Consider the following 24,823-nt stretch of genomic DNA (forward strand, 5'->3'; position numbering starts at 1 on the left):
AAACAGACAAGAAAGAAAAGTATATCAATGTGAAAAATGAAGAAACACAAGGCAATGTTAATGCATTTGTTAAAATACATATGGGTCTATTTATCAAAGCTTTTATAGCAGAAAAGTGGTGTAAAAGCTTTGAAAAGTCAACATTTTTGCACAACAGGGAGTTGTACAAAAATTTAGCAAAGTGTAATTTTCACGCCAGTTTCTCTTAGGCTGGTTTCACACTTGCGTTTTGATCTGCAGCGTTTTTAAAAAAACGCATGTGGTGAAAAAATGCATCTAAACGCGGCAAAACGCCGCGTTTTTTAGACGCATGCGTTTTTGCATGCAGAAAAAAAAACGCGGCGTTTTGCCGCGATTACATGCGTTTTTCCAGCGTTTGCGTTTTTTAAATGCATGCTGAGAAGTGTGTGACAGCTGCCAATCATCAAAATCAACTAGAAAACCCACTATAAACAGAAATAGCTAGGGTTAGGGTTAGGATCCCTAGTAACCCTAGGGATCCTAACCCTAACCCTAACCCTACCCCTAACCCTAACCCTGACCCTGACCAGCCACCCCCCACCATCAAGGTGATAAAGGCATCCAAACCCTAACCCTACCCCTAACCCTGACAAGCCACCCCCCACCATCAAGGTGATAAAGGCATCCTAACCCAAACCCTAACCCTACCCCTACCCCTAACAAGCCACCCCCCACCATCAAGGTGATAAAGGCATCCTAACCCTAACCCTGACAAGCCACCCCCCACCATCAAGGTGATAAAGGCATCCAAACCCTAACCCTACCCCTAACCCTAACCCTGACAAGCCACCCCCCCACCATCAAGGTGATAAAGGCATCCTAACCCAAACCCTAACCCTACCCCTAACCCTGACAAGCCACCCCCCACCATCAAGGTGATAAAGGCATCCTAACCCTAACCCCACCCCTAACCCTAGGGATCCTAGGGATCCATAGGAATTGGCTATTATGTTGACCTGGTGACCAGGACATTCTTCTAATAAAAAGCTTTGTTCAATGTGGACACCCCAAGATATACGGTATTGCTATAGAGTACTAAAAATATAAAACTCGTAGAGTATTGACTGTCATATAGGGTTAGGGTTAGGGGTAGGGTTAGGGTTTGGATCCCTTTATCACCTTGATGGTGGGGGGTGGCTTGTCAGGGTTAGGGTTTTCTTGTTTTTTCTTGTGTTTAGGGTTAGGGTTTTCTTGTTTTTTCTTGTGTTTTCTTGTGTTTTTCTATAAAAACGCATGCGTTTTTAACGCAAGCAAACGCATGTGCTTAAAGGGCCACTGTCATCCCCCTCCAGCCGTTATAAACTAAACGAGCCACCTTGTGCAGCAGTAATGCTGCATTCTAACAAGGTGGCTCTTTTAGTTTTAGCTTCAAGTATACCCCCAAAAAAGTGAATTGATACTTAGCCATAATTGGTGTCTCTAGCCACGTATGATGGTCCTCCCTCCCCAGCTCGAAACGCTCCTCTGCCGTCACTCACATCTTCTTGGTCTTTCTGTGCCGCCCCCTCAGCGCTGTTTACGTTTTCAAACCGGCGCCTGCGCTGTGTAGTACTGTTCTACGCAGGCGCAGTGTGACGGCAGAGGAGCGTTTCGAGCTGGGGAGGCTAAGTATCAAATCGCTTTTTTTGGCGTATACTTGAACCTAAAACTAAAAGAGCCACCTTGTTAGAATGCAGCATTACTGCTGCACAAGGTGGCTCTTTTAGTTTATAACGGCTGGAGGGGGGTGACAGTGTCCCTTTAAAAATGCATGCGTTTACATAGACAGCAATGCATTTTTTTGCGGCAAAAAAACGCAGCTAGAAATTACTACATGTTGCATTTCTGCAAATGAACGCATGCGTCAAAAAACGCATGCGTTGCCGAAAACGCGTCAAAACGCACGCTAAAAAACGCATGCGTTTTTTAATGTTAAGTATAGGAAAAAAAACGCATGCATTTTTTAGCGCTAAAACGCAGCGGACAAAAACGCAAGTGTGAAACCAGCCTTAGGCTACTTTCACACTAGCGTCGGGCACTGCAAGTTGCCCGCAGGATGCGTTTTTTCTCCAAAGACTTATTAGCGACGCATTTCGACGCAGTGCCACACGTCGCAACCGTCGTGCCACGGTTGCGTCGTGTTTTGGCGGACCGCCGCCACAAGAAAACGTTACATGTAACTTTTTGTGCATCAAGTCTGCCATTTTCGACCGCGCATGCGTGGCTGAAACTCCGCCCCCTCCTCCCCGAACCTTGCAATGGGGCAGCGGAAGCGTCCTAAGACTGCTTCCGCTGCCCACGCCGGGCTTTTTTTTTTTCACAGTATGCGTCGGTACGTCGGCCTGACGCAGCGCGACGGCCCCGTACCGACGCTAGTGTGAAAGCAGCCTTAGATCTGCTAGAAATGTGCTGAACCTGATTGTGATGTGGCCACTCCCTCCTTTCATCAAATGTGCCCGCGTTTTGTACAGAAATGCTACTCCTGTCTGACTGGAATAACATTTCTGGCGCATGGCCTCTTAGTGAATTTGGCGGATTCTAATCCAGTAAGACTGGCACAGAACAAGTGTGCACTATCAAGTTAAAAATGCATGGTATGGCATTTTGAGCTCACAAGTAGTGTATACATGCAAATGTGTCTTTAGTTTTATGGGGTGCTCTTCTTACCAATTCTACAAGACAAACATGTTTAACGTCCTCTGCATAACTTCCTTAGTAATATTTAGAAACAGACACTTAAGGCTCATTGATCAAGAGACGTTTTAAAGGAATTCTATTACCAGGTTTATGCTTGCCAACCTCAGGGTAGTGTACAATAAGGACAGAGATCAATTTTGAATTTTATCGAACATGTGCTTTTAATAGCTCAAAAACATTCTGGATCTGACATTCAAATAATGCTTGCCCCTTTTGTACGATATACGGGTCTTCATTTCTATTGGTATAATATCAGGCTAATTTTCTCGCTCTTTATTTTTTTTTTTTTTACGCCCACAAAGGACCCCTAAAAAATTTGACAATTTAAGCAGGAAAAAATATTATATATACATATATACACACACACACATATATACACAGACAATTATGATTGGTGGAGCAGCTTAATATACTTTTTTTGCAAAAAAAACGTATTAACTAAATACCCTGTATTTTTTCCATCTTTTGACTAGCACTTGCTTATTTACTGTAACTTTTTTACAACAGAGTATTTTTGACCTCACTGTGCTCTTTTGTGTCTTCAAGTTTCTTGGTGGTGTGGACAGGTTCCTGCGGACTTGTTCGGTGTGCAAGTAGCCCATGTGTTTCTGGTTCTACAAGACTGGGGAGTCCACCACTCCTCTGAGGGTCATTTGCACTAAAGCTGTTCCATCTAGCAGGTCCACATGGATATTCCTTCTCTGAACCCTGCTTATACAGGTACTATACAGATGATCAGGTTTTTAAATACATCAGATAGGGATTATATACATTAGTTAGGACTGATTATGGGTATACCTTGACGATTGGTGGAGCAGCTTAATATACGGTACATTTTTTTGCAAAAAAACGTATTAACTAAATACCCTGTATTTTTTCCATCTTTTGACTAGCACTTGCTTATTTACTGTGACTTTTTTACAACAGAGTATTTTTGACCTCATTGTGCTCTTTTGTGTCTACATAGACAATTATATAGATATGTATGTATATATGTATAAGGGTCACTTCCGTCTGTTTGTCAAGGAAGTCCCGCATCGCTTATTGGTCGCAGCCGGCTGGGTGCAACCAATCAGCGACAGGCACAATGGGCCACGAATTGGCCCCTCCAGTCCATTATCACTGCTATTAACCCTGTGTGACCAACTTTTTACTATTGATGCTGCCTATGCAGCATCAATAGTAAAAACATCTAATGTTAAAAATAATAATAAAAAAAAGAAATCATTATTATCTCACCTTCCGGCGCCTTTCCTGCTCCATGCGACGCTCCGGTCCGAAGAATGCATTGCAGCAATGACCGCTGATGACATAGCGGTCTCGCGAGACCGCTACATCATCACGTGTTATTGCTGAAATGCATTCTTCAGACCGGAGAGTCGCGAGGAGCATCGCTAAACACCTGGCCTGGATCCGGGGGCTGCTGGACAGTGACTATATAATTATTTTTTATTTTAATTCTTTTTTTAACAGGGATATGGTAACCACATTGCTATATACTATGTGGGCTGTGTTAGATGCTACGTGGGCTGTGTTATATACTGCATGGGCTGTGTTATATACTACGTCTCTGTGCTATATACTACATGGGCTGTGCTATATAATACGTGGCTGCACAATATACTACGTGGCTGGGCAATATACTACGTGGCTGTGCTATATACTACGTGGCTGTGCTATATACTACGTGGCTGTGCTATATACTACGTGGGCTGTGTTATATACTAGGTGGCTGTGTTATATACTAGGTGGCTGTGCAATATACTACGTGGCTGAGCTATATACTACATGGCTGTGATATATGCTCGTGGCTGTGTAATACACTACTTGGCCTGTGTTATATGCTATGTGGCTGTTCTATATGCTACGTGGACTGTGCTATGTGCTACATGGGCTGTGTTATACACTACATGGCTGTGCTATATGCTACATGGGCTGTGCTATATGCTACGTTGGCTGTGTTATATACTACGTGGCTGTTATATACTACGTGGCTGGGCAATATACTGCGTGGGCTGTGCTATATACTACGTGGCTGTGTTATATACCAAGTCTCTATGCTATATACTACGTGGGCTGTGCTATATACTTTGTGGCTGGGCAATATACTACGTGGACTGTGCTATGTATTATGTGGCTGTGCAATATACTACATGGCTGTGCTATATACTACGTGGACTGTGTTATATACTGTGTGGGCTGTGTTATATACTACGTCTCTGTGCTATATACTACGTGGGCTGTGTTATATACTACGTGGCTGTGCAATATACTACGTGGCTGGGCAATATACTATGTGGGCTGTGTTATATACTATGTGGCTGTGTTATATACTACGTGGCTGGGCAATATAATGTGTGGGCTGTGCTATATACTATGTGGCTGTGCTATATACTACGTGGGCTGTGCAATATACTACGTGGGCTGTGCAATATACTACGTGGGCTGTGCAATATACTACGTTGGCTGTGCAATATACTACGTTGGCTGTGCAATATACTACATGGCTGTGTTATATACTACGTGGCTGTGCTATATGCTACGTGGGCTGTGTTATATACTACATGGGCTGTGTTATATACTACGTGGCTGTGCTATATTTATCTGCTGTATCTGTGCATCATGAATCGTGGTATGTGTTAAAGAGGGGGGCCCACTGAGACTCTTTCGCCCAGGGCCCTCAAAAACCTACAGCAGGCCCTGGCTTCACTGATTGTTGACGGCCGGCCGGGCGTGACCAATCAGTGACAGGAACAGTCCGGCCGCGAATTGGCGCGGAATTTGAACCACGCTTTGGCAATTATTCGCGCCTGGCCGGCCGAATCCTGTGTATAAATTGTATTATTCTGAAATCTTCATAAATAAAACTACATACATATTCTAGAATATCCGATGCATTAGAATCGGGCCACCATCTAGTATAAATATATACATATATACACATACATATATATACACATATACACACACACATGCAGGGCCGGACTGGGACTAAAATTCAGCCCTGGCACCGGGTGCTAACTACAACTGTCATCATCCTTGCCTGGTCTACCTGCGAAGCATTTCTGCTGTATTTACATGCGCTGATCTGAGGCCACTAAACGAGTGTGATCGCCAATAGTTAAGTTGTTCGCTTGTTTCCCGGCCTCTTTACACCAGCTGAGAAAGAATGAAGGGCACAGAACAATCACAATTAGATCAATCTGTCCCTATACAGTATCAGGTTATCAGCAGCACAACTACAGTATACACCGGCGATGTGCTGCTGAGAACAAGGGTTTCTGTTCCCACATAAACAATCCAATCACTCGATGAAAAGGCAGCATTTTGCTTGTTTAGTATAATACACCCCATAGTCCTCCATATATTATAAATGTGCACCTTAGTCATCCATATAGTATAATATACTCCTCAGTCCTCCATATAGTATAATACACTCCTCAGTCCTCCATATAGTATAATACACTCCTCATAGACCTCCATATATTAAAATACACTGTAATTCCTCCATATAGTATAATACACTCCTCAGTCCTCCAAATAGTAAAATACATTCCTCAGTCCTCCAAATAGTATAATACATTCCTCATAGTGCTCCATATAGTATAATGCCCCGCCATTGTCATCCATGTAGTACAATTCACTTCCCATAGTATAATGCACCCCATAGTTATTCATACAGTATAATGTATTCCCCATAGTCCTTGATACAGTATAATGCAGCCCACATATAGTATAATGATGCTATCCCAGAGTATAATGCAGCCACCCCACAGAATATATTGTAGCCCCCTGAGTATAATGTAACCCCCCAGAGAATATAACGCAGCCCCCTCATATAGTATAATGCAGCCCCTGCATATAGAACACTGGTCTACAAAAAAAATAAAAAATTCTGGCATGGACTAAGAACAGTTTTAGACTAATTTGAGGGTGCTGAATTCAAATCTGATCTTATAATTTCTCTACCACATAACATTTTTGCGCTATAGGTATATAGCCCATTTTCATGAATTCCATGATAAATATAAGTAGAGTATGAAAGAGCCGGTTTATACGGTTCACTAAAAGGTAAATTTAGTTTTCATTTAGTCTCCCAATAAATGTGAGAATATCTTTGTTTTCTTTGAACATGCATAATTCCCATTTGTTATGATAACACCCTTGTTTTCTGTGCTGCTGGGACAGTAGAGCTACAGCAGAGCATTGGGTGAAATCTGAATGGCCTCAGCGACAGAGTTTGGCATCTGGCGATAAGAATGTCATCCATGATCCTCTAGTGGATAGGAAGGACATTGTCTTTCCTCTCTTACACATACAACTTGGATTGATGAAGCAGTTCGTCAAAGCTCTCAATCACAGTGGAGAATGCTTTAAACTATATATGTTCAACTTTTCCTGGTCTTCGTGAAGAGAAGAAAAAGGCTGGAATATTTGATGGACCTCAAATAAGAACACTTATGAGAGACCCAAATTTTATCACATCAATGAATGAGACAGAAGAAAGAGCTTGGAATACATTTTGTAATGTGGTGCAGAATTTTCTAGGGAATAAGAAAGCAGACAACTATTAAGAGATTGTGGAAGAGTTACTAATGAGTCTGCGAAATCTTGGATGTAGAATGAGTATCAAGATTCACTATTTACACAGCCATTTGGACTTTTTTCCAGAGAACCTTGGGGATGTGAGCGAGGAACAAGGGGAGCATTTTCATCAGGACATTAAAACAATGGAAGAACGGTATCAAGGCCGGTGGGACTTACATATGATGGCTGACTATTGCTGGAGCTTGATGAGAGACAACCCAGAAGCTGTACAGCTGATCACAGATCAGCCAAGACAAGAAAGTTCAAATAACTGCCATTTGTCATTCATCTGTGTGCCATATGTGTTTTTATATTTTGTAGTTTAATTCTGTAAGTATATTTGATTTGCTGTACATAGACTTTGTAATCTTTGTTATTCCTTGATTAAAAATATACAAAATGTAGTACCGACAATCATGTGTTTTTATCATAAAACATTAGGAGTAATTTTCATCAAAAATTGAAAATATCTAAAAATCCAGATGTGATAGCCAAAAACGGAGTTCATATTCGTAATCAGCAGCCAAAATTGACTTAAAATATGTTTTAAAACCTTTTGCCAGAAAAATTCTGTTGACCAGTGTAATATATGATAGCCCCCTCAGAGCATAATGCAGCCCCCCATAGAATATAATGTAGCCCCTCCATAGAATATAATACAGCCCTCTCCCATAGAATGTAATGCAGCCAGCCCACATAGAATTTAATGCAGCCAGCCACCCATATAATCTAATGCAGCCAGCCCCCACAGAATGTAATGCAGCCAGCCACCCATAGAATGTAATGCAGCCACCACCATAGAATGTAATGCAGCCAGCCAGCCATAGAATGTAATGCAGCCAGCCCCCATAGAATGTAATGCAGCCAGCCCCCATAGAATGACACATAGGTATATAGAGGAGGAAATGACATACAGCAGGTATATACTATATACAGGGGAGATGACATACAGGTATATACTATATATAGGAGATGACATAGAGGTATATACTATATACAGAAGAGATGACATACAGGTATATACTATATATAGGAGGAGATGACACATAGGTATATACAATATACAGGAGGAGATGACATACAGCAGGTATATACTATTTACAAGGGAGATGACATACAGATATATACTATATACAGAGGAGATGACATACATGTGTATACTATATTCAGGAGATGACACAGGTGTATACTATATATAAGGGAGATGACAAACATGTATATACTGAGGGGAAAATGAGAGGTGTGAGGTGAAAATGAAAAGGTGTGAGTGCAAAATGAGAGGAGTGAGGGAAAATAGTGGACTGGAAAATGATAGATGTGAGGTCGAAATGACAAGTGTTAGGGGGAATGAGTGGAGTGAGGGGGAAAATGAGAGGTGTGAGGGAGAAATGAGAGATGTGAGGGGGAAAATGAGAGGCGTGATTGGAAAATAAGAGAAGTGAGGTGCTATAAGTAACCAAAGATATATACTATGCCCAGGCACTAGCTAGTGCGTGTGTGTGCGTGTGTGTGCATGCGTGTGCGTGCATGCGTGTGCGTGTGTATATATATATATATATATATATATATATATATATATATATATATATATATATATATATATATATATATATATATATATATATATATATATATATACACATATATACATATATATATACATATACACACACACACTCACACATACATACATACATACAGTACAGACCAAAAGTTTGAACACCTTCTCATTTAAAGATTTTTCTGTATTTTCAGGACTATGAAAATTGTACATTCACACTGAAGGCATCAAAACTATGAATTAACACATGGCTTTCTCTTGATGAGCTTCAAGAGGTAGTCATCGGAAATGGTTTTCACTTCACAGGTGTGCCCTGTCAGGTTTAATAAGTGGGATTTCTTGCCTTATAAATGGGGTTGGGACCATCAGTTGTGTTGTGCAGAAGTCTGGTGGATAGTGTTGAGCATTCCGATACTTGCGGGTATCGCAATTCCGATACCGAGATCCGATACTTTTGTGGTATCGGGAATCGGTATCGGGATTAATATCAATGTGTAAAAGAAATAATTAAAATAAAAAATAGTGATATACTCACCTCTCCGACGCAGCCAGGACTTTACCGCCGTAACCGGGAGCCGTTGTACCTAAAAATGCGCGCTTGAAGGGCCTTAGATGACGTCACGGCGCTCTGATCGACCGCTACGGACCAATCAGAGCGCCGTGACGTCATCTAAGGCCCTTCAAGCGCGCATTTTTAGGTACAAAGGCTCCCGGTTACGGCGGTAAAGTCCAGGCTGTGTCGGAGGGTGAGTATATACCTATTTTTTATTTTAATTCTTTTTACACATTGATATGGATCCCAGGGCCTGAAGGAGAGTTTCCTCTCCTTCAGACCCTGGGAACCATGCAGGATACCGTCCGATACTTGGTGTCCCATTGACTTGTATTGGTATCGGGTATCGGTATCGGATTAGATCCGATACTTTGCCGGTATCGGCCGATACTTTCCGATACCGATACTTTCAAGTATCGGACGGTATCGCTCAACACTACTGGTGGATACAAAGCTGATAGTCCTACTGAATAGACTGTTAGAATTTGTATTATGGCAAGAAAAAAGCAGCCAAGTAAAGAAAAACGAGTGGCCATCATTACTTTAAGAAATGAAGGTCAGTCAGTCCGAAAAATTGGGAAAACTTTGAAAGTGTCCCCAAGTGCAGTGGCAAAAATCATCAAGCGCTACAAAGAAACTGGCTCACATGAGGACCGCCCCAGGAAAGGAAGACCAAGCGTCACCTCTTCTTCTGAGGATAAGTTTATCCGAGTCACTAGCCTCAGAAATCGCAGGTAAACAGCAGCTCAGATTAGAAACCAGGCCAATGCCACACAGATTTCTAGCAGCAGACACATCTCTACAACAACTGTTAAGAGGAGACTTTGTACAGCAGGCCTTCATGGTAAAACAGCTGTAAGGAAACAACTGCTAAGGACAGGCAACAAGCAGAAGAGACTTGTTTGGCAAAAGAACACAAGGAACAGACATTAGACCAGTGAAAATCTGTGCTTTGGTCTGAATGAGTCCAAATTTGAGATCTTTGGTTCCAACCAAAGTGTCTTTGTGCGATGCAGAAAAGGTGAACGGATGGACTCTACATGCCTGGTTCCCACCGTGAAGCATGGAGGAGGCCCAGCCATGTATATTGCACAGCTACGTAGTATATAACACAGCCACGTAGTATATAATGTAGTATATAGCACAGCTCACGCAGTAAATAACAGAGCCACGTAGTATATTGACCAGCAACGTAGCATATAGCACACCCCACATAGTATATAGCACAGAGACGCAGTATATAACACAAGTCACACAGTATATAACACAGCCCACGTAGTATATAACACAGCCATGTAGTATATTGCACAGCCACGTAGTATATAGCATAGCCCATGCAGTATATAACAGCCCACACAGTATATAACACAGCCCACACAGTATATAACACAGCCCACACAGTATATAGCAATGTGGGTACCATATCCCTGTTAAAAAAAAGAATTAAAATAAAAAATCGTTATATACTCACCTTCCGACGGGCCCCGGACCCAGGCGAGGCGTTTAGCGGTGCACCTCGCGACGCTCGGGTCATAAGAATGCATTGCGGTCTCACGAGATGATGACGTAGCGGTCTCGCGAGACCGCTACGTCATCATCTCGCGAGACCCGCAATGCATGGCCCGGAGCGTCGCGAGAAGCGGGAAAGGTGCCGGAAGGTGAGCATATAATGTGGGGTTTTTTTTGTTTTTTTTTTATTAGTATTATTTTTAACATCAGATCTTTTTAATCGTAAAAAGTTGGTCACACAGGGTTAATAGCAGCGTTAACGGACTGCATTACACCGCGGCTTAACGCAGTGTAACGCAGCCATTAACCCTGTGTGAGCGCTGTCTGGAGGGGAGTAGGGAGCGGGCACTGACGGAGAGTAGGAAGGGGTGAATTCGCTGCCGCATTGTGTCGGCCGCTACCAATCAGCGATGCAGGATTTCCGTTACAGACAAACAGATGGAAGTACCCCTTAGTCGATTATACTATATATATATATATATATATATACACACATACATACATATACACACATATATATATATATATATATATATATATATATATATATATATATATATATATATATATATATATATATATATATATATATATATTCAAGTAAGCTTTATTGGCAGGACCAAATGCACATCAGTTTTGCCAAAGCAAGTGTATAAAGGCAATAGGGATAGGGACTGTGGGGATGTTGGGTAGGAGCTGTAGGGGAGGTGGATGGGGGCAGATCCATTGTGGGGGCTATAGTCCATGGCATCATAGTTCTCTTTCTCGCAGTCTATGACATTCGCTCACATACCGCGCTGCTATCTCCACTGCTCTCTCTTCTTCTCCCAGCAGGATATATGTCTTCTCTTCCTCCTTCATGGTGATGAAGTCCGGGAAGAGATGTGAGAGTCTCCTGAAGTGAGTGTCCCTCACTGCTGAGTATTTGGAGCAGTGTAGCAGGAAGTGGGTTTCGTCCTCTATGGCCTCCTGATCACAGTGTTGGCACAGTCTTTCCTCCCTGGGCTTGTATTTCTGCCTGTGTCGGCCACATTCGATGGCCAGACTGTGGGCACTGAGTCTATATCGGCTCAGGATCTTGCGATCTCTGGGGTCCGGGAGTTTCTCCAGATATAGGGCCAGTCTGTATTCTCTCTGTAGACTCCGGTACGTGTTCAGTTTCTGTGAGTTGTTGATATCATTCTTCCAGTCACTGACCTACTTCTCCTGGCCTTCGTCTGCCATCTTCCTGATTCCGGCTTTTGTCAGGTTGTTGTGATTGGTGTTCTGGTCCGGTTGGGTTAGGCTGGGCTGTTCCAAGGGTTCTGGTTTTTCTGTTTCACCTACATGTATCAGGGCTTTATGGTGATGGGAGCTTGGATTGCTCCTATGCAGGTGAGCCCGGAATGACAGCGCCCTCTTTAGAACTGATAGGTGCAGAGGGAATCTGCCCAGCTCGGCCCGGCAAGCACTGTTGGAGGTGCTCCGATGGACCTGGAGAAGGTGCTTGCAGAATTCCAGGTGGAATATTTCAGTTGGACTGGAATTCCACCTTGACCAGTCTGGGTAGGTGGGAGGACCCCAGACTTCGCTGCCATACAGGAGGATTGGGGCGATGATGGAGTCGAAGATTTTTAGCCAGACCCTCACTGGTGGCTTCAGATGGTAGAGTTTCCTTTGGATGGCATAGAAGGTTTTGCAGGCCTTGTCTTTCAGGGTCTCTATGGCTTGTTTGAAGCTCCCTGACCGGTGAATCTCTAGGCCCAGGTAGGTATATTTGTCCGTTCCTGTGAGGTCGCAGTTGTTGAGGACAAATGTTGGGTGCTGGTCTGATCTTCTCTTTCTCCTCTGGAACACCATGGTGTTGGTTTTCTTTAGGTTGACCGGTAGAGCCCAGGTGGTGCTGAATTTCTCTAGGATTTTCAGGTTGTCCTGGAGGCCTTTCTCGGTTGGTGACAGCAGCAGCAGGTCATCTGCATACAGCAGGAATTTCACCTGCGTGTCGTGGAGGGTGAGACCTGGTGCTGAGGAGGATTCCAGGGCGGTAGCCAGCTCGTTGATGTAAATGTTGAAGAGTGTTGGACTTAGGCTGACCCCACGGCTCTGCTGGAAATAAGCCGTTTTTCTGCCGTTCACACTCACGCTGCAGCGGTTCTCAGTGTAGGAGCTTTTGATGACATCGTAGGTCTTTCCTCCTATTTCGCTCTCCAGCAGTTTCAGGAATAAGCCCGGGTGCCACACTGAATCAAAGGCCTTTTTAAAGTCCACAAAGCAGGTATATATCTTCCCAATCTTTGTATTGTAGACGTGTCTCTGAATGAGGCTGTGCAGAGTATAGATGTGGTCAGTGATTCGGTGGTTCGGCATGAACCCTGCTTGGCTCTTGCTGAGGACGTTGTGCTCGGTGAGGAAGGTGAGGATCCTCTTGTTCAGGATACCGTTGAACAGTTTTCCCAGGTTGCTGCTGACACATATGCCTCTGTAGTTGGCTGGGTCATACCTGTCCCCATTCTTGTTGATGGGTGTGATGAGGCCTTGGTTCCATTTACAAGGGAAGTAGCCGGCACTCAGCACAATATTGAAGAGTTTGACCATTGCAGCCTGTATTTCTGGTGGGCTGTACTTCAGCATTTCTGGTAGGATTCCATCCAGGCCACCGGCTTTTCTACATCTTATGGAGGAGAGTCTCTCGGCTACTTCCTGTAGTGTTATAGGTGTATCCACCGGGTTTTGGAAGTTTTTGATTTTTTCCTCCATTGCTTTTAGTTTCGCCATTATGTTTTCCTGTTCTTGGCTTAGTTCTTCCTTTGGAATGTCTTTATAGAGGTCTCTGAAGTATTGGAGCCAGAGGTTGCCATTTTGGATATGGGTGTTGTTTTTCTTGTCTTTGGTTACCATGTGGTTCCATAGTTTGCAGAAGGAGTTGTCTTGGAGGGCGTCTTGGAGTTGGTTAAGCTTGGTAGAGATGTAACTCTGCTTCTTCCTCCTGAGGATGGTTTTGTACTGCCTTTGTATGGAATCATAGGCTTCCCTCAGACCCAGGTGGTTGGGGTCTCTGTGTTTCTTGTTGGAGACTGTTCTCAGGGTCTTTCGTACAGCTTTACATTCTCTGTCAAACCAGCCATTGACCTGTGTTTCTTTTGGTCTCTTGTAGTTGACTTTTTTAAGGTCGGACAGTCTGGCCATTGCGTAGAATATATTATTGAGGTCCTTTGCGGCTTGGCTCACTCTCTCTGGGTTTGGCTTGTACTCGAGGTTGTAGAAGTGGTGGAGCATCCGCTGTATTTCAGGTCTGCTGGAAGCTTCTTTGTACTTTAGTGCCGACATTTTGGACCATTTATAGGATGGCATACCTCCCAACTTTAGGGGAAGGGAAAGAGGGACAAAGTCAGCGGCGCGCATAGCGCGTCGCGGCAAATTTTAGGCCACACCCATTTCACAACTAGCCACGCCCCAACCACACCCATTTAGCACTTCTGATCACAATGTTTCGTTAACAATAATTATGAACAAAAAAATATGGCCACACACGACGCTCCATACTGTACAATGGCCATTGGCCACATTATGCTCCATACTGTATAATGGCCCCACATGATGCTGCGTACAGTATACTTGCCCCACGTGATGGGGCACGTATAAAATGCCCCATAGCATAAAATACGCTGACACACCCTGACTACGGATCAATATTTTGGGGACATTTCTCCGTATTACGCCCGTAGTACGGCCGTATAATACGTGGCGTATTGTCTTACGCCGAGTGTGACGCCGGCCTTACTGGTATAATTATTATAGGGGCCAAGTCCCTTTTGTATATATCTCCCTGATATACACCGAGCACCATTTTGTGTTCATGTAATTTGTGTTATGGGTTCGACAGGGCTAAAAACATAGTAACACCCACGGAGCACATCTGCCCGGCACCAGGTCCTCCTGACCCCCGGAGTGCGCATACGTGAAGTGCGACCGAAGATTCCTGAGGCGGTGGAGTCAGAGGTGAGTAACGGGGTGAGGGGTCGGCATGCTGCTGCCGTATTTAGCATTTTGGGTGACAATACCCCTTTAACGATAACCATGGGGAGAGGGGTGCTGCACCAGGTTGGTGGAGAATCCGATGGATGGGTACCAGGGGGAGAGTGGGAGCGGGGTGCGCTGCATGGGGAGACAAAGTTTGTGTCAGTCCTCCTAATGCTGTCAGATCAGAGTCTCTGCTGTAACGGGCAGCGCTGCATGGAGAGGGGGAGAGACACATTCACTTACAGTCAGTCTGCAGATCCCCGCTCGCTGCTCCCGCGGTCACGAGAAACCAGTCCGGGTGCTGGCGCTGCCGCTCTAGTGTCCTCAGAGTCCGCCCACGTTGAGGAGGAAGCCGGAGGCGGGCGGTGAGGCAACTCAAGGGGGCGTGGCTACAACGCAGACAGTCCCAGGCAGGGAACGGAACGAACAGCTGCGGGTACAGTAATCGGGCTCTCTCTACGTCCCGGAAGTGGGCGGGGCTTCACTGGCGGCCGCAAATTCGGGATTTTAAATGCCCGAAGCGGGACAGCGGGACCCCGGTGCCAAAGCGGGACTGTCCCGCTGAAATCGGGACGGTTGGGAGGTATGGGATGGAGGCCGGGTGAAGAGGCCGCTCTGCTGTGGCTTCTGAGTGGATGGTTTCTCTGTAGATTTCATGTACAGAAGAATTTGGCTGTGGTCTGACAGGTGCGTTTGTGGGGTGACTATGAGGGCGCTGACATCTGCCAGGTTCAGATCTGTAATGGCGTAATCTACTACACTCCTCCCTACATGGGAGTTTAGTGTATACCTTCCTAAGGAGTCACCCTTGCTTCGTCCATTAAGGATATGAAGTCCTAAACTTCTACATACGTTCAGGAGCTTTCTGCCACTTTTGTTGACTGTACTGTCATAGCTGTTTCTCTCAGTGTGTACAGGGCCTTGGCCGTCATTCTCTGCTCCAAGTATGTAGATGTTTCCATCCGTGGTCAGGAAGTCTCTCTCCCTCCCCGTTATTGCATTGAGGTCTCCAAAGATGAGAACTTTGCCCAGGGCCTGACAATGGGCGGCTTCTCTTTGTAAGATCTCGAAGCAGTCTGGATTGAAGTAGGGGGACTCTGGCGGTGGTATATAGGTGGCACAGAGGTGGACATCAGACTGGCAGGTGAGGATGGAGCTGCTGATTCTGATCCATATGTGGCTGCCTATATATATATATATATATGTGCATATATATGTGTGTATGCAAGTGTGTAAATATTATATATATATATATATATATATATATATATATATATATATATATATATATATATATATATATATATATATATATATATATATATATATGTATGTAGTTTATTTATGAAGATTTCAGAATAATGCAATGAATACACACGATTTGGCGGGTGCGACAAATTAGCGAAGCGTGATTCAAATCCCACGCCAATTCGCGGCCGGACTGCGCCTGTCGCTGATTGTTCGCGGCCGACTGGGCGCAAGCAATAAGTGAAGCCAGGGCCAGCCCCAGTTTTTGGAGGGCCCCGGGCGAAAGAGTCTCACAGCCCATGTATCATATAACACAGCCCACGTAGTGTATCGCACAGCTACGTAGTATATAGCACAGGCACGTAGAATATTGCAGAGCCACGTAGTATATAGCACAGCCCACATAGTGTAGAGCACAGTGACATAGTATATAACAAAGACCACGCAGTATGTAACACAGCCCACATAGTATATACTACAGCCACGTAGTATATTGCAGAGCCACGTAGTATATAGCACAGCCCACACAGTATGTAACAGCCCAAGTAATGTATATAGCACAGTCCACGTAGTATATAGCCCAGCCACGTAGTATATAGCCCAGCCACGTAGTATATAGCCCAGCCATGTAGTATATAGCCCAGCCACGTAGTATATAGCACAGCCACCGTGTATATAGCACAGCCACCGTAGTATATAGCACAGCCCACGTAGTATATAGCACAGCCCACGTAGTATATAGCACAGCCCACGTAGTATATAGCACAGCCCACGTAGTATATAGCACAGCCCACGTAGTATATAGCACAGCCCACGTAGTATATAGCACAGCCCACGTAGTATATAGCACAGCCCACGTAGTATATAGCACAACCCACGTAGTATATAGCACAGCCCACGTAGTATATAGCACAGCCCACGTAGTATATAGCACAGCCCACGTAGTGCAGAGCACAGCGACGTAGTATATAACACAGCCCACGTAGTATATAGCAATGTGGGCACCATATCCCTGTTAAAAAATAAAATAAAATAGTTATATACTCACTTTCCGGCGGCCCCCAGATCCAGCCCAGGCCTTAAGCGATGCTCCTCGTGACGCTCCGTTCCTAGTAATGCCTTGCTGCAATACCGCGTGATGATGTAGCGGTCTCGCGAGACCGCTACGTCATGTGGGGTCGTTGCCGCAATGCATTATTGGGACCGGAGTGTAACGAGCAGCAGGTAAAGCTGCCGCAGACGCCGGAAGGTGAGAATACAATGATTTTTTTAAAAATTATTTTTAACATTTTTATATTTTTACTATTGATGCTGCATAGGCAGCATCAATAGTAAAAAGTTGCTCACACAGGGTTAATGGCAGCGTTACACGGACTGCGTTACACCGCGGCATAACGGCATTCAGCTCTATTAAGGAGGAAGAGAAAACATATCCTGCTGGGGGAAGAAGAGAGGGCGGTGGAGATAGCAGCGTAGTATGTGAGCGCGTGCCATAGGCTGCGAGAAAGACAACCATGATATGCCATGGACTTCCTTACCCACACCCTGTACCCCATCCACCGTTCCCACAGTCCCCATCCATCGTCCCCGCAGTCCTCACCCATTATCCCCACAGTCCCTACTCCCTATTCCCTACTGTACTTGTGCTTTGGCAAAACTAATGTTTATTTGGTCCTGCCAATAAAGCTTCTTTGAATTTTACGCACACATATATATATATATATATTATATACATATATATATATACATACATATATACATATACATACATACATACATATATACACACACACATCTATCTATCTATCTCTATATACACAGGGGTTGGAGAAAATAATGGAAACACCTAATGTTTTGGCATCATAATCTTCGAACAGGTTATAAACGTGCACACCGTGACATATGGTAATGTTTTGTAGTTGATTATTTGTGTTATGTGATATGTGTATGTAAATTAACTGTTTGTTTTGCATAATTGAAAGAACATTGATGAGAACCTGATACCAATGGCAGACCTCTCGGATTTTCAAAAAGGCCAAATTGTTGGTGCTCATATGGCAGGCACTAGTGTAACACGAAGTGCCCGAATGCTTGGCGTGTCAAGAGGTACTGTCTCCAAAGTAATGACTGCATTTGAAAGAGAAGGAAAAAAGTCTGCAGCAAAGCACAGGTCCGGACGAAAGTCAAAGTTGACTGAGAGACCGTCGGATTCTAAAGCGAATTGTGGAGAGGATCGCAAGACCACGGCTCCAAAAATCACTGCTGAGCTCAATGAACACCTACAGAACCCTGTTTCCACGAAAACTGTTCGTCGGGAGCTGCACAAATCTGATCTCCACGGAAGAGCTGCAATTAGAAAACTGCTGCTCTCAATGACAAATGTTTCCAAGCGTTTAGAGTGGTGTAGAAACCTCCAGAATTGGTCCCTCGAGCAGTGGAAAAATGTGTTATTCTCAGACGAATCATCTTTTACCCTATTTCCAACCTCCGGCCGAGTGTACGTTTGGAGAAAAGCATTCCATCCAGACTGCGTTCTCCCAACCATAAAACATGACGGAGGTTCTGTGATGATCTGGGGTGCTATTTCTTGGAGATCCACTGAGCCAATGATATCCCTTCATGGAAGAATTAACAGCTGAGATTATTTAGGCATTTTGGGCGACAAAGCGCATCCAATGGTTTAAGTAATGTTCCCGGAGGGGAACGCCATCTTTCAGGATGATAACGCACCAATTCATACAGCTAGAATCGTTAAAGCATGGCACAAGGAACATTCTAATGAAGTTGAGCAACTCATTTGGCCCCGACAATCCCCAGACCTCAACATTATTGAGCATTTATGGTCGATTTTAGAGATTCAAGTTACACGTCAATTTCCACCGCCATCGTTGTTCAAAGAACTGGAGGGTGTTTTAACTGCAAAATGGGCTAAAATTCCTATATATATATATATATATATATATATATATATATATATATATATATATATATATATATATATATATATATATATATATATATATATATATATATATATATACACATACACATACACACACACACACATACATTATATATATGTATATATGTGTGTGTGTATATATATATATATATATATATATATATACACACACACACACATATATAGATTATATATATGTATGTATATGTGTGTATATATGTGTGTGTATGTATATATATATATATATATATATATATATATATATATATATATATATATATATATATATATATATATATATATATATATATATATATATATATATTGTAGGGATTCCACTCACTCAGGTGCGACGGCTGACACTCAGGAGGCACGTTCCTTTAAAGTTCGCAGGGTTTATTACGTCATAAACCACATGGAAAAATAACAGCAAACAAAATAGCCTTAAGTTCAGGAAAAGCAAAACAAAGTGTCCAGTCCACCAGGCTCAGTCCTGTAGCGTTAACACACTCAGGAGGGTTTCACCTCCACACATGTCCCCTGTGTTAAGCATTTGCCTGTCTTATATAGAGCTAACCACACCCAGTAACCCATCACATGATTAGCCATGTGGTCTGACATCACCACAGGTCCTGGAACACACATATATACATGGTTATATACAACAAAGAAATACTCCGGGCTACATTACAGCAACAAGGCACTTATGTGGCACATACATCCCGTCGACTACACACCCTTTAGCCATGCTACATACCTCCCCCCTCTGCCTAAAGCCGTGGGGCTTGGCACTTTTCCCCACTAAACAAGGGATTCTTGATAGGGCATCCGCATTACCGTGCAGCTTTCCGGCCCTATGTTCCACATGGAAACTGAAGTCCTGCAGGGCTAAGAACCAACGGGTGACCCTAGCATTTCTACCCTTTGTTTCCCTCATCCATCTTAGTGGGGCATGGTCAGATATCAATCTGAATTTACGACCCAGCAGATAGTACCGTAACGTGTCCACCGCCCACTTTATGGCCAAACACTCTTTTTCCACGACTGAGTAGTTCTTTTCAGATGAGGACAGCTTTCTACTTAGATAGAATGTAGCTCTTGGGAAAGGAAATGCTCCTACCCCAACATCTGAGGCATCTGTCTGAAGAATAAATTCTTTATTAAAGTCTGGGGCCATCAGAACGGGCTGCTTACATAGAGCCCCTTTCAACTCTTGGAAGGCTGACTGTCTCTTCGGACCATTTAACCATCACTGATTTTGTCCCCTTTAGCAGATCCGTCAGAGGCGCAGCCACTGTGGCGAAGTTCGGGATGAACCTCCTGTAATATCCCACGATTCCCAGAAAGGCTTTAACTTGCTTTTTGGAGAGTGGTTTCAGCCATGTTTGGGTTGCCTCCACTTTCCTGATTTGGGGCTTTATTTCTCCACGACCCACTATATAGCCTAGGTATTTAGCTTCTTCCTTACCCAAGGCACACTTCTTCGGGTTTATTGTAAACCCCGCCTCTCTTAGAGCATCAAACACCGCTTGGACTTTCTCCAGATGACTCTCCCAGTCCGGGCTAAAGATGACGATATCATCTAGGTACGCAACAGTGTAGGCCTTATGGGGTGCAAGGACTCTATCCATAGCCCTCTGGAAGGTCGCCGGAGCTCCCTGTAGGCCAAACGGCATCCAGACATACTGGAAGCATCCATCAGGTGTCGAAAAGGCCGTCTTCTCCTTGGCTTCCTGTGCCATGGGGATCTGCCAATACCCCTTTGTCAAGTCCAAGGTGGATATATATCTGGCGTGCCCAAGCCTTTCGATGAGCTCATCAACGCGGGGGCATGGGATAAGCGTCAAACTTGGAGACCTCATTCAACTTCCGATAGTCGTTGCAAAACTTCCACTCTCCATCAGGTTTTGGGACCAGGACAATTGGGCTCGACCAACCGCTCTTGGATTCCTCGATGACTCCAAGCTTCAACATACGCTCCACTTCCTTGGAGATAACTTCTCGACGAGCCTCAGGAATACAATAGGGCTTCACGTTCACCCGCACATGTGGCTCTGTTAGGACCTCGTGCTCTATGACCTTCATGTGTCCTGGCAACTCTGAAAACAGGTCCCTGTTTTTCTGGAGTAAATCCCGGCACTGCTGTTTCTGGGACTTCGATAGCGTCTCCGCAATAGTAACCGCTCCAACCTCACCTTCTGGGTTGCTTAACAACGATGGAGATACTGTCGGCTCTCTATCTTGCCACGGCTTGATAAGGTTGACATGGTATACTTGGAATGGTTTCCGTCTTCCTGGTTGGTGAATTTTATAATTTACTTCACCAAGTCTCTCGACAACCTCATATGGCCCTTGCCATTTGGCCAAGAACTTGCTCTCCACCGTCGGAAATAACACAAGAACTCGGTCTCCCGGATTGAACTGCCTCACTCTTGCAGACCGGTTGTAGACTCTGGCCTGAGCTTCTTGTGCCTGGAGTAGGTGTTCTTTCACAATAGGCATCACCTTTGCAATCCTCTGCTGCATCAGGGCCACATGCTCAATGACGCTTCTGTGGGGCGTGACTTCGGCTTCCCAGGTTTCCTTGGCTATATCCAGGAGTCCTCGCGGATGTCGGCCATATAGAAGCTCAAACGGTGAGAATCCTGTGGAGGCCTGTGGAACTTCACGAATGGAAAACATCAGGTAGGGTAAGAGACAATCCCAGTCTCTACCATCTTTCTCTATAGCCTTTCTCAGCATGCTCTTCAGTGTCTTGTTAAATCTCTCAACAAGGCCATCTGACTGGGGATGGTACACCGAGGTCCTCAACTGGGAGATTTTCAGGGCTTTGCACAACTCCCTCATCACTTTGCTCATGAAAGGTGTCCCCTGGTCAGTCAGGATCTCCTTCGGCAGACCTGTCCGGGAAAAGACATGGACCAACTCGCGGGCTATACTCTTCGAGGAAGAATTTCTCAGAGGAATTGCCTCAGGATAGCGTGTGGCATAGTCCAGGATGACTAATATATACTGATGGCCCCGGGCTGATTTAACTAAGGGACCGACCAAGTCCATGGCAATTCTCTCGAACGGCACCTCAATAATGGGCAGGGGCACAAGGGGGTTCTGGAAATGAGGAGTGGGAGCAGTTAGCTGACATGTAGGGCAGGACCTGCAGTAGTTCACTATTTCCCGGTGACACCCAGGCCAATAGAACCTCTGCACAACCCGTTCCTGCGTTTTTTCTACCCCTAGGTGTCCACCCAAGATGTGTGAATGGGCCATGTCCAACAACTTCCGTCTATATGAACCCGGCACTAGCAACTGCTCTACCAACTCCTCCCTTATTTTCGTGACCCGGTACAACAACTCCCCACTCATCAGAAAATGGGGAAATCTTGTGTCTGCCCCCGGCTCCTGTACCACCCCGTCAATAACTGTGATATTATTAAAGGCTTCCCTCAGAGTGGGGTCCCTATGTTGGGCAGTCCCAAAATTTTCACCGGTTACCTCTAACTCCATAGTGTCAGATGCAGGGGATACTTCCTCCTCATCCCCAACCAGCACACAAAAAGGAAACCTGTCTGTCTCTGGGTGTGGTGACACCCTTCCAGAGTTCACTGGTTCCCTACTCTTGCTAGGGAGCTCAGAACCTTTTCCCCACAAATCCCAAAACAGACAGAAATCCCGGCCAATAATTATAGGGTGCAACAAGTCCTGCACGACGTCGACTATGTGGGACTCAGTGCCACATGCCGTCTCATTGTCCACCCTGGCCAAAGGGTAGTCCTTGGCATCACCATGTATGCACTGCACGCCGACCTTCTTTCCCGGGAGCAAGTGGAGAGGGAAAGTGGCCCTCACCAGGGTCACTAAGCTCCCTGAGTCTAACAGCGCCGTTGCTGCTCGACCGTTCACCCTTACGGGACACGCTTGAGGTCCCTCGTTGGGCGGAGAGTTAACACTGCAGGCTGGATACGCATAGTATGAACAACGGCGTCCCATGCTGCAGTCCATCTGCTCAGTGGTCTGGGAACAACAAGCAGCTATATGTCCTGGCCCGTGGCACCTCCAGCAAATAATATCACCCGTAGGGAGCTTGGACGCGCCACCCCTTTTTGGGACTCAGCAGCTTTCTGGGACCCCCAGTACGGCACGGGCTGCCTCCCAAAGGAGCCTTCCATCCCTTAGTATCTCTCGACCAGTCCGATCAGTTCGTCGGCATTCTGGGGATCACCCTGGGCAACTCAAGTCTGTATGGACCTCGGGAGGGAATGCACAAACCGATCCATCATCACTCGTTCCACCATCTGTGCAGGTGTACATGACTCTGGCTGCAGCCATTTCTGGACCAGGTGCAACAGATCAAACATTTGAGAGCGAGGCGGTTTGTCCCGGTGATAGGCCCAGCTGTGAACTCGCTGTGCCCTGACAGTCAGTGTCACCCCCAAACGTGCGAGAATCTTGACTTTCAATTTGTGATACTCTTTGGCATCCTGCAAGGTCAAATCATAGTACGCCTTCTGGGGTTCTCCCGTCAGGTATGGCGCCAGTACCTCTCCCCACTGCTCTGGCGGGAGTTTTTCCCTCTCAGTGACCCTCTCAAATACCGTCAGGAAGGCCTCAACATCATCCCCGGGGGTCATTTTCTGCAATGCGCGTCTTACCGTTTTCCGGACGTGGGTGTCATCAGCCAGACCTGGGGTTGGGGCACTCATCTTGCCCTGGATGGTGGATGCCAGAAGCTGCATCTGTTGCTCCTGCTGGCTCTGTTGCATCTGCTGCCGTTGCTCCTGCTGGCTCTGCCGTTGCTCCTGCTGGCTCTGTTGTATCTGCTGCATCAACAGCCTGTTGGTCTCTTGCTGTTCCTGCTGCCGTTGCTCCTGCTGTGATTGCAACTGGACCAAGTGTTTCAGCAGTTCCTCCATTTTCCCCGGCTGGCTTACAACAGACTTGACCCAGGACATTCAATAACAGACTTTCGTCTCCGCTGGGAACGCTGCCCGCACGTCTACCACCAATTGTAGGGATTCCACTCACTCAGGTGCGACGTCTGACACTCAGAAGGCACGTTCCTTTAAAGTTCACAGGGTTTATTACGTCATAAACCACATGGAAAAATAACAGCAAACAAAATAGCTTTAAGTTCAGGAAAAGCAAAACAAAGTGTCCAGTCCACCAGGCTCAGTCCTAAAAGCTGAAACCACCTTAGATACAGAAAACACCAGAAAGTTTTAAAGCTTTGGGAGTCATTTAAATAAGCCTTTATTTCTAGAAATGGCAACAATATATTAAAAAGTATATATAAAAAAATGAATTTTATAATATAAAAATTGTATAAACATATATGACACCACCGCAGGAACAGGATAAAAATGCCCATATACAAAGTTGTGCCCCAATATATATATATATATATATATATATATATATATATATATATATATATATATATATATATATATATATATATATATATATATATATATATATATATATATATATATATATATATAATTCCTTATATTTTCATTTGATCACACTGTGTGCGTAAAAGTGCAACAGGTTAGAAAGTGCAATAAAAACCGTGTTGAAAAAACAAAGTATTACAACATTATATCTGTGAAAAATCATGCCACAATTCCATAATAATGTGCAAAATACGCAATAGCAGCTATAAACAGAACTGAACCAAATCGTGTACAAGGGAAATTCTAAAAAAAGT

At 44.6% G+C, this 24,823-nt stretch overlaps 1 protein-coding gene across 4 annotated transcripts in view; it reads right to left on the minus strand.

Annotated features, from left to right (window-relative positions):
* Positions 1-24,823, minus strand: part of SERINC2 (serine incorporator 2) — a 313,329-nt gene that overhangs the window by 97,612 nt on the left and 190,894 nt on the right. The gene's annotated exons all lie outside the window — the stretch shown is intronic.

This window comes from Ranitomeya variabilis, chromosome 3, assembly GCF_051348905.1.
Source record: "Ranitomeya variabilis isolate aRanVar5 chromosome 3, aRanVar5.hap1, whole genome shotgun sequence".
In the NCBI taxonomy this organism is placed as follows: domain Eukaryota; kingdom Metazoa; phylum Chordata; class Amphibia; order Anura; family Dendrobatidae; genus Ranitomeya; species Ranitomeya variabilis.